The following is a 12,700-nucleotide window of genomic DNA, read 5'->3' as shown; positions in this document are numbered from 1 at the left end:
TTCAATGAATGTCTCATGTTCCTCCATTTTGAGATGTTCAAACTGTGATGTTAGAAGTTGTAGCTCAGGTCTTTTCACTATGCTGGTTCCTTCATGGTTCTTTCCAACAAATCCCATGCTTCTTTTGATGTGCTTCACATACTGATTTGATTAAAGACTTCTTGGGACATAACACAATAAATAGAAATCATTGCTTTTGCTTCAGATGTTTGTCTTTCTTTATCATATGCAATCCACATTTCTTTAGATTTAGGTTTGGAAATAGTTGTGCCATTTTCAAGTACTATTTAATCAGTTGGTGACACATATCCAGTTTCGACTATGTCCCAAATGTCACGATCCAAAGATTTCAGAAAATAGTGTATCCTTGCCTTCCTGTATGCATAGGACTTTCTAAAATTTTATGGCAATTTAAAATCCTATTAACCTAATCTTGATCTAATATGAAACCATCAAGATATACTCATTTCAACTCTAATGGCTTTCAAGCCAAGTAGAGGATCCAATCAAAAGACTATTCAATATTTAAACAAGATATAACAATTAGTCTATGATGGATGAGCTATGTGAAAGTGTGTGGGATGTGATTCTTATCAGTTCTAGATAATCATGTTACCATGCTTCATGTGAACATTCAAAGTAAACACAATAAAAGAATATGCAAATAGCAATCCCAAACACAGTCGTTCATAGTGGTTCGGTTATGTACCTACTCCACTCCCAGAGGACGCACTTAACACTTGATTGTACCGGATTTCACTAACGGAGGTTTCAAATCAGGTTCACCTCAAACCTTTACAACCTACACAAGGTTGACTCTAGGACTTACATAAGCTACCTAAACATGCCTATACAAGGCAAATGTTTATGCCCTACATAAGAGCAAAGGTCCTACACAAAGCACCTAGGTTTTAGGCCACATAGGCCAAGGATCCACACAAGGAACCTAGTTTAGACCACACAGGTCAAGGATCCACACAAGAATCCTAGTTTAGGCCACACAGGTCAAGGACCTACACAAAAGACCTAAGTTTATGCCCTACACAAGTGCAAAGGTTCTACACTAAGAACCTAAATGTACTCTCCCGTCAGAGGCTCCTATGAGGGCTTGTAAAGGGTGAGATGTAATTGTAACCCAATCTTACACAAGGAATGATCAACAAGGTCTCTGGACTCTAATGATTTACAGATAATTAGATGAGACCCATTCTATATGTTGATGAAGACAATCTCCCTTGATGATGAAGATTCTTGATGCTCCAATGTAAGGCGACGAGTTGGGTCAAGGTTTTGTTGGAATCTACTCTAATGAATGTTAATCATTAAATAGACGAAGTGATTCCAAGGTCTTAAACACTCAAGGGATCCTAGCTCAAAGATTTGCCATTAAGATGGTAGTTGGATGATCCTTGAATGAGGAAGTTCATTCACTAATCCACTCTATTGAATATCAATGATGAGGGTGGATTGAAGAATGAACTCCCATGAGAAAAAGGGCTTAGGGTAGGTGGTATGCAATTACTCTCTCAAAGCTCTCTCTCTTTTTCTCAATCCAGCAACCAAGAGCAAGCTCTCCTTATAAAGGTAAAAAGCCCTAACATAAATAAAATTGTCAGAGTCTGACTGAGTTCGATGTCATCGAACCTGGTTCGATGTTATCGAACGTATACTTTCAATGCCATCGGATCACAGTTCGACGATACGAACCCAATTGAAAAAAATTATGGGAACTTTTTGAATGAAAATTGATGTTATCGAACCTGATTTGATGTCATCGATATTTGAACTTGGATGTCATCGAATCACAGTTCGATTCCTCGACATTATACACATAAGAGCTTGCTGGACATTTTAAAGGCTGTCTACGATGACATCAACCTGATTCAATCTCAACAAATTTCAAATATCGATGACATCGAATCCCAGTTCGATTCATCAATCTTTTAAGAGGATTTTCCTTGAAAGCTCGCTGGACACTTCTTTGTCCTTTTTCGATGTCATCGAGGTTCCCTTGATATCATCAAAGTCTGAATTTTGATAATATCGAGTACATCTCGATTCCTCAAACATTTCCATTTGATTTTCCTCTTTAGCTTGTTGGACAGATGTGTCCGAATTCAATGTTATCGAACCTTGCACGATGTCATCGAAATTTGAATTTCGATGATATCGAAGCAGGTTCGATTCCTCGAGAATTGTTAGAATATTTTCTAAAAAAGATTTGATGGACAATGCTCTAAGCCCTTCGATCTCATCGACTAACCTTTGATGTCATCGATTACTGTTGCTCGATGTCATCGAAGGATTGTTCGATTCATCAAATATCCTGTCCAAATACTTTGTGGTTGCTGGACTTAAAAGGACCTCAATTTAATGTCGTTGAGGCATATTTGATGTCATCAACAGCGAGTGTTTGATGTCATTGACACAAGCTCAATACCATCGAACTAAGCTGAAAAAATAAAAAAAAATTCCTGTTTAAAGAATAAGTTTTCAGACTCTCAACGCCTATGTTGTTCTAAGGCTTTTAAGGATTTATTTACCCAGGTGTTTTGGAATGTAGGATTAAGGCTTATTTACCTATTACGAGCTCGGAGCACACATCCAGTTGAGGCAAGCTATTGACAAACTAGGGCACTTTCTAAACTCAGCCTAGCTTATCCCCCACCCTCAGGCGGATAAGGCCACATCCCCTTCCAACCGACCATAACACCGTGGGAGACGCGGCCTCCTGGTATTCGGCACTCGGGCGCTCATGTATCCACTTGGTCCAGACGTTGGAGCATCCCCTGGCCACGGGGGTTTAGGGGTTTTCACCCACGGACATCCAAAGTGCCCATATGCTGAATCCCAAACATTTCTAGTGTCCCGTCTGGCCATCCACGATATGTCGATGGAGGCTACAGCCCTGGTGTCGCTAGGGCGCTAAGTGATCATCCCACACAAATGCGAGATGCATGAGTCATACTATCCAGTCATGCATCAAACCTGCGCATATCGAGCGATCATGTGGGGCAATTCTGTCTCACAGGGAGTCCCATAAACATCTCAGCCCAATGGCATATGCTATGATCAATCACTCCTCATAACATGCATACAAATGATGCATATGGGCATGTATCATAATGTTATACTAAGCATGTTCTCTGTGTGTCCTACTAGACTAAGTACACTAGCATGATTGTCAGATATAGCAGGCAATGATTGAGCTTAATCGGTATGTCATTTACAAGAGTAGGGGCTGAACGGTATGCCCCATTAGAGATATAGAAATCTATATAGAATGATCCATATTAGACTATCATGACCTACTCAAGGTATTAACATATCATATATCTTAAGGTGGGGTTCCCTGTAAGGACGGTAGATCTCACCCACAAATCGAGATAAGCTTCAATAGTGGATATACCAAATCTGTTACCACATATTCTTCCATCTACGCAAGGGGTGATGATGTACTAAATAATGGATAGCCTAGGCATCATACTTACATCAAGAATGGGCCTCATGAGTGAGTCTAATGGTTATACAATAAGGTGATTTGAGAGGATGAAATTATGTACAACAAGTGAGCTTCCTCGCCCTCTCTATTATACAATAAACTGGGCCTTCCTATGGGGCTTGATATGAATACAAGGTGGGCTTTGGTAGAGTCCATACATCTAGGACTATGTGTCCTTGCAAATGGATTGGGTAGCCCACTCAACATCTAAGTGGGCCTATGGGTGTGGTCACCAAACTTGAGTAAACACATGGATCTAAGTGGACCACATTTCCTATGGAAGGCCCGGTATGACCACGAGATGGGCTCCAAGGTTTGGATAGTCCTACAGGGTATGGTGGAAACACCATCATCAATGGGGGCCCAATGGTTTGGGATAGCCCAACAAGGGAAGATGGGTATCACTAATATCAATGGGGGCCCAACGGTTTGGGGTGGCCCAAATCAAGGGAAAGATAGGCAGTGGATTTATAGTGGGCCCTAGGGAGGTTTGTAACAGTGGACATTTAACCATTATTGCCCCTAAGGTGCGATCCACTTGGGATTTGAATCTAAGTTACAATGGGGCCCTCGGCCCCTTACACTATGGAAAACGGATGGGCGGCGAGCACAAGATCGTATCCATCATGGTGGGCCTCACTGCCCCTAATTGGGCATCCTACTAATGGACGGCCTGGAATACATACACCTCATGGTGGGCCTCTCAAGGCAATGGGGCCCATGGCCCTAAAAAATGGATGAACAGTGTGTATATAACACACACACACACATGGTGGGCCTCATCCCTCACAATGGGCCACGTCTCATGGGCCTTACACATTGACAATTGGGCCTCACATATGCAATGGGCCTCACACATATAATGGGCCTCACATAAGGGCCTCATACATCACAATGGGCCTCGTCTCATGGGCCTCATATACATCGCAATGGTTCTCATCACATGGGCCTCATATACATCACAATGGGCCTCATCACATGGGCCTCATATATATACTGGGCCTCACAGAATCACAATGGGCCTCACACATGGGCCTCATATATACAGTAAGTGGGCCTCATCACATCACAGTGGGCCACACACACCAACAAGTGGGCCGCACCCGTGCAACAGGTGTGCCTTACATGTGCAGCAGAAGGGCCGCACACGTGCAGCAAGTGGGCCACACACATGCAGCAGGTGGGCTCTGCCCACTGGATGGCAAGCATACAAAACATACATCAGGTCGTCCCACATCCTACGAACGGACGACGAAGATGAAACACATGCACCAGTGGGTCCCACTGTCCCAGCTGGCTAGATGGTGGGGATGAAACACATACATTAAGGTGAGTCCAGCACTGTCCCACGTGCTGGACAGTGCACGCACGGCAGGTGGGTCCACGTCCCACAGACAATGTGGATAAAACAAATACTTTAGGTGGGTCCCACACAAATGGACGGTGTAGATATAATAATACATACATCACTGTTGGGTCCCACCGTCTATGTGCTGGACGGTGTGGATGCCACACATACATCACGGTGGGGGTCCACGTCCCATGCACGGATGACGTGGATAAGATGCATACGTCAGGTGGGTCCCACCTTCCTTTGTTGGACGGTGCGGGCACCACATTCATCAGGGCAGGCCCCACCGACCACGTGGCTGGACAGTGTCGAGTAAACAGATACATCAGGGTGGATTCCATCGTCTAGCAAATGGACGGTGGAGATATATAATATATACATCAAGGTGGGTCCACGTGGTGGCCCACCAGAGTTTGGATCAAACTGATATTTATATTTTTCCTTTGTTCGGGCCTGTCCAAACAAACAGCCGGGGTGGGCCGGCTGGATGCAACAGTAAGGTGGGTCCCCAGTTTGGATAGTGGATGCGGTCCGCTAAATGAACAACGTGGATAAAATACTTACATCATCAAGTGGGCCATCATACAGGGGAGAGAGAGAGAGAGAGAGAGAGAGAGAGAGAGAGAGAGAGAGACGTGTGGTGATGGAGGGAGCTCTGCCACTATGAGTCCCCTTCTATGATATAATGCATACATTAAGATAGGTCTCAAGATTGTGTGGACCCTCTCTTTAACAAATCAAGATGGGGATGCCATCCCCATCACAAATCAAGGGTCTAGATGACCCCTTACATGTTAGATATCAAATAAACATCATGGTGGGGTCCATGGAGAATGACCCCATCATGGATTAAACATATGAATCATGGTGGGCTATTGGCCACATCTTGGGTCCAAAATAGGATCCATACCATCAATCGGTAGGCCCCACTTGGCCCATCACTAAAATTATAATCTAATCCTACAAATACCCACCTATGGTCCTCTTCTTTAGTTCCTTGAAATCCTTAGCTCCTAGGCTCTCTCTTTGATGGATGATGATGAAAATTGAAGGGTTGAATGGTGAGATTTGGGGGTAGGAAAGTGGGCCTTGATCTTGAGTTCTTTCTCTCCTTATAATTTTCTCTCTTAGTTGCTTAGGATTTGGGTAGAGAAATGGGATGGGATGGAGTGAAGGATGGAAGAGAGGGATGGTGTTGTGTAAGAAGGATGGGATGAGAGGGATGGGTGGTGTAAGAGGAGTGACATGAGAGGCATGGGTTGTGTTGACTTTTGGGGGCATGAGGTGGCATGGGGTATGGGTTGCCTTACATTATTGGTAAGAGAGGGATGGGCTAGGTATGGGTTGTACTTGATTGATTGATGTGATAGATTCGGTAAAGATTCTCTTAGAATTTGTAATGCATGGCGTTTCCTTGAAATATATGTGAGCCCACTATTCCTAGCTTGGGCATCGCATTGGTGCGCAAGATACGGCGTTGGAATCGCGACGATGGCGCCCTCGCTAGGGTATAGGTTTCGAGTCGAGTCGACTTAGATCTTTGGGATGAAACTTAGGATCACATGCAATCGCTGTCTACAGATCACGGGTTGCTGGAATTCAACGGGGAGGATCGTGGGAGTTGGTGGAACGATATGGTACTAGGATATGGGCCTTACAAGTTAGGGTTCGAACAAGATGAGGGTCTAGACGATTGGCTAGAGGATCATCCACGCTTTGGAACATAGAGTTTTTGCATAGTTCTAATTGATTCTTCTATGTCATGCTTCATCTTGGATCGGCTTTCTCTAGGAGAAGATGACTCCATTTTGTGGAAATGAAGTGCAATGATAAAGACCTATCAAGAGAAGATAAACCTAAGGCACATGATCCTAGTTTTTTAAGATGTAAAGAGAAAGCACTAAGAGATACCGTAGATTGTGCTGATTTTAGTTTCCTAGCCCTTCAGCAGAACTTGGGAAGAAACAAGAGAAGTGACAGTCTAAACAGAACTGAGCAGTGAGGGATTTTAAATAACTAGACACTGTTTGATTTCGGTAGCACTAAAGGTAGGTTCAGTGCCACCGAAATATCCCTGGAACACAAAATTTTGTTACAACAAATTTTCTTATATGTACGTGTTGTGTTCTATGGAATTATCAAAATGACTTAAAGAATAAGAGATCCTTAGATTTATCATTAAAAATCTCTAATTTAACAATAATGCTTATAAAAGAGGCATGATCCTCAAATATACCAATTCAGCTCAAGTGGACCCTTGGGGTCCCTTCTCAAAATTCTTGAGGGGATGATGTGGTGTGAACCAATAAATTGCACATTTGGCTCTCATTCTTCATTCCAGTATGCTCTTCCTCTATCTTGTTCTTCAATTTGGGAATGACTGTAGTCGTAAATGTCATAAGTATTTTTAGTGACTTTTGGTCATCATCATTTTTGGACTCACTATTTTCAGAGTTTGAGTCATCTGTGTCATCCCATGTGGCTGACAAGGCTTGTCCTTTTGATTTTCTTACTAGACATTCAGTCGATATATGTCCATACTTTTAGCAATTAAAAGATTGGGGTTTTTGGACTTTCTAAAAGGTTTGCTTATTTGGCATTTGTTGTCCTGTTGTTTCCCCTTAAAGGATTTTTCGCAGTTCTTGTTGAAAAATCTTTTGAACCGTTTAGCCAAAAGAGTCATTTCATCATCATCTTCATTTTCAGTTTCTTCTTCCTCCATTATGGTTTTAGAAACTTTAAGAATATTGTGTTTTGACTTTGAGGGTGGTTTGAAATGCAACTTAAATGTTTGTAAAGAACCCACAAGGTCTTCGACTTTCATTTCATCAATGTTCCTACATTCTTCTATTGTGGTGACTTTGGAGTTAAATCATTTCGGTAGGGATCTTATGATTTTCCTATAAATTTTAGCTACCAGTATTTTCTCCCCTAGTCCCCCCATGGAGTTATGATATTTAGCTTTGTAAAAAATTCCTTGAATGTCTCATGTTCTTCCATCCTTATATTTTTGAATTGAGATGGTAATAGCTGTAACTTTAATCGTTTTACTGTGTTGGTTCCTTCATGGGTTGTTTGCAATAAATCTCATGCTTCTTTTGAAGTTTCACACATGCAGATTTGATTGAACACATCTTGTGAGACTCCACAGTAAATAACATTCATGGCTGTAGCTTCATATGATTTCATTTCTTTATCATGTTGAGTCCATTTCTCTTTTGGTTTCGGTTTGGAAATAATTGTATTGTTTTCTAGTACCACTTGTTCAGTTGGTGTTACATATCCATTCTCAACAATTTCCCAAATGTCATGATCTAAAGCTTGTAGAAAATAAGACATCCTGGACTTCCAATAAGGATAATTTGAACCATAAAAAAGGGGAGGTCGAGAGATGGCTGGTCCTTCTCCTTTCATCATTGTTACACCCTTCAAGAGGAACCTCTCTCTAATACCAATTGAAATTGTGGTTTAGACCGCTGTAGTAGAAGTATGGAATAGTTCGAGAGTCTTAGAAGGGGGTGAATAGAACTTTTCAAATATTATGCCTATTTAAAACTTATAATTGCCTAACTTAAACAAACCTTCAGTTTAAAGAAAGTAAGGCAATATAACTCTAAAGGCTTCCAAGCCAATAGAGGTTCCAATCACATAAGCTACTTAAGATATGTAAATTAAGCGACTAACCTATAGCATAGTGAACATGTGTGTGTGTGAAATATGTTACCTATAAATCTTAGGTATTCATTTAATCATGCATATATAATTAAGCATTCAAATCATACACATAATTTAAATAGATGTGCAAATGACAATTCCAAACACAAGCATGTATAGTGGTTCGGCTACTTACTTACTCCCCTCCCAGCGAACGCACTCTCTCCTAGAGTGTACCAGATTTCACTATGAATGGTTTTAAATCAAGTTCACCGTTAACCTTTGCAGCCCTACACAAAGGACTAAACAATTTATGCTCTACACACAAGCAAAGGTCCTACACTAAGAACCTACGTTTAGGCCCTCCGACCAAGGTCCCATATAAGGCACCTACGTTTAGGCTCACCAGCCAAGGTCCCACACAAGGTACCTACGTTTAGGCCCATCGACCAAGGTCCCACGCTAGGCACCTACGTTTAGGCACACAAGCCAAGGTCCCACACTAGGCACCTAATCGAGTTTGTAAATAGCAAACCCTTAGCCTCAATCCTACTTGAGGATAGAGACTAACTTGTAGACTCTTAACAATGACACTTACTTGTCGAAATGAATCCTCTCTTGTAGCTTATCTTGGGTTACTTAATCTTCGCTCTCTCGTGCTTGAATTATCTCCCCGATGCTCCCCCGATCATGATGTTGTGGTTTTCCTTTTGTTTTAGCTTCATGATCAAGTACTTTGCATATGATGTTCCTATTAAGGTAACCAAGGCAATGAGAGTGGGTTGAATCTCCTATCAAAGGTTATGAATGGATTCCTAAGAGATTCAACTGATGGATGCACTACAATATGATTGAGACTAAAGATATACCTATAGGTTTGGTCTTAATACTCTAATGAAGGCTTGAGATAATGTTCTTCATTAATACAAGCTTTGAATGCTCATTGAGATGATGAATCACACTTAAAAGAACATGAATCTCATATGGATAGAGTCTAGGAAGGCTAGGATAAGCTTGGGTTTCACTAGGGAGTCTGAAATGCCTTAGTCCATACTTTCCATAAAGTTCTGGGTCCTATATTTCTAGAGAAAAAGTCCCAATGAATATAACGGCTAGTTTTTAGTTTTACCAAGTGAACCTTTGGTGGCACCGAACTACAGTCGGTGGCATCGAAATATCACTCGGTGGTACCAAATTAGATCCTAAAGTTGCTGGATGAAATTTGTTACTTTCGGTGGCATCGAACATTGTTCTTCGGTAGCAGTTGATGGGATCGAAATTCCAATCGGTGGTAGTTGGGCACTTTCGGAGGGAATGAACGTATCTTTGGTGGCAGCAAAGATGCCATTCGATGGCACCTTCTACAACCGAATGTGAGACAGTTTTTCTTATTTGAATTTTTGTCCAACAATTCATTCAACAACTTGGAACTTTCTAAAGCCAACTCTAGAATGACGGGAAATTTAAGCTTAGAATGGCTTGTATAGATGATCTAAGTAGGTTTTCCTATTATGCGTCAAGGTCATCTATAGGTAAGATCCAGATCGTAGAAGCTTCTTTGTACTTTGAACTTGTAGCTTGGGCTTCTACTCCATTTGCGTCATCGGTCTTCATTTGTTAAGAACTCATCAGACTACTTGACACAACTAGTCACATGATTGACAAACATGTGTGCAAGGTGAGTGCACTAACACATATTACATCATCTCACTGACTCATCATACTCATATGATAGATGGTTCAAAGGAACATCTGTATGCCATCAGTGATATCATATCTTGAATCTTGATACTCCCTCTCAGAACAAGCATTCGTAACTCCCCCTGAGCACTTATCACATAAAGTATATAGCCATATAGTCCAATCACATGCTAGAAATATAACCATACCATATGATCTATGCATGTGAGTGCAGGTGCTCATATATGTATTCAAAATAAAAAAGTAAGTTGTTCTTGTGCGCTCATATTATGCATAGCTTTTTCCCCCTTTTTGTCAGAAGTCGACAAGGAAGAAAAAATAAATGAAGTATTTAACCAGAAAATCAAGGATAATAGGATATAACATAAGGATAAGAAGTCATTTAAATGTTAGATATGAAATCATCTAAATGTAAATAAAACAAATATCCAAATGCGCTGAGAAAGAAAGTCATCAAGTAGTGTATGTAAGAGAGAATTATAGTTATTATAGACCACATTAGAGAGAAGACTATATCAACTAGAACTAAAGGTGTAACGTCTCGAAAAAATCTGTACAAAGACCCGAGTACCACCTCAGGCAGAAAACCCTAAGGGTTGTATTTTGTAGAAATTAGACGAAGATTAATTAAGTATTAAACCAAATTACTCAGTGGATTTAGCTTGAACCACCATTTACACAAATGGCAAGACCCAAAACCAATAATATCACTGACTCAACACTATATAAAAACTTAGGAGAAACCCCAAGAACCTGTCGCTCTCGAGAGCACATTGAAACTCCATATCAGACCTGGACCTCATGTCAAAAGTTCAATGACCATGAAACAATAGGGTTACATCCGTCATACAGGGCTTGACAACCATTGTAGGAATCGAGCCCAGATGGTGTCCAGAAACGTTCAATTTGAATGCTAAGTGAAGTGTGTGAGAAATGCGAATATCCTTAGAAAAGGTATTGAAACTTAAGTGAATTCGGCCATTCGCTCATAGGCAAAATTGAGGATTTTGAACCGTTAGTTTCTGACCGAACTTCACCCATGGATCAGGGAAATTTCCCTGCACATATATGTATACTTGTGGTCCCGATCGAGTAACTACGACTATTGACCTGACACGGGCCCTCCACGGCCGATCGGCCTATCCAATCACGTTGAAATCACATCCTAGCCTAGATCCATTGTTAGGGGACTTACCCTACGTCGTAAGTGAGTAGTGGACCTCCAGATGAGCCTCATTTGCCCGAAATAGATGCCCTTTGGATACAAACTAGGTATACCATGGCCCTAGGGCCATTTGCATCAGTTCTGGGCCTATATATAGCCCTTAAACCACCCCATTTCCATTCCATACGAATTTCTCTAACCCTAGGAGAGAGAAGAGAGAAAAGAAGAGAAAAGGGTAAGGAGAGAAGAGAGATATAGGGAGATCATTGCTGGGATTCTTTCTCACAACTCCACGCCACGGATTCACCTCCCCACTTCACTACACAATCGTTTTCAGTTACAATTTGGGTAAGATATCCTAACCCTAATCTTGATTTAGAAATCCAAATAGAGTAATCAATGAAATAGCTAACCTATATCATTGTTTATGTGCCCGTCGTTCCGTTTTCAAGAACGTAGGATTCGAACCGAGTCCAAAACGAGTATTCTGATGGAAGGTGCGGACTATAAATGTTTAGGTTATGGTTTTCAATGCTTTCAATGTTAGCTAATGATTTATGTCTGACTTGATTGCTACCATATTATTTTAGATATGACGTATTGGATATTTTATGCATGTGTGAACTATGTTGAATACAAGATGCATCCCATGTGTTTGTCGAAATGTTTGAATGAACATGAAATTGTGATTTATGCTTGCCATGACTGTTAATCTAGGATACATGTTTGTCGTATGCATGATGATCTCTTTGTGTAAGAATTGTCATAATATATGTTGTAACTAATTTAGTCTATGTATTTGGTGAAGTGTAACTTAAGTGTTTGATAAAATGTCTTAATGAGAAAATGTTGATGATTTGTATTTATTGAGTGCATTAAGATAGGATTCTCAATTATCTTAACCATATGTATAGTTTCCTTCACGATATCTTAATTTTGTCTACACGATTTATGGATCAAATGCAAATGGTTGGTAACATGTTCAATGTCTTTGATAAAATGCTCAATTGAGAAATTGATTTGAATTGTTTGTTAAATGCTGATATGATCATCACATGTATCTACTTATTGCATTTGAGTAAGATTGGGGCTACAATGTGGCTCAGGCAATTGGTAACAATCCATGTATAGGTGGCCGAATTAGTCTCGCCATGTAATGACCCGGAAAATTTTGTGTTAATCTTTCCTTAGTAGTTGTTTTTGGGGTAATTAGCATTATACTCGATTGCTTGTGAAATTCGCATCAATCACTTTAAATTCGATCTGCATGACTCAAAACTTGTAGATTAGTTAGCGCTAAGTTACTCTGAAATCTGGGATCCATCGC

Source organism: Magnolia sinica, chromosome 5 (genome assembly GCF_029962835.1).
Source record: "Magnolia sinica isolate HGM2019 chromosome 5, MsV1, whole genome shotgun sequence".
Classification (NCBI taxonomy): Eukaryota; Viridiplantae; Streptophyta; class Magnoliopsida; order Magnoliales; family Magnoliaceae; genus Magnolia; species Magnolia sinica.
Note: the sequence above shows the minus strand (reverse complement) of the source record.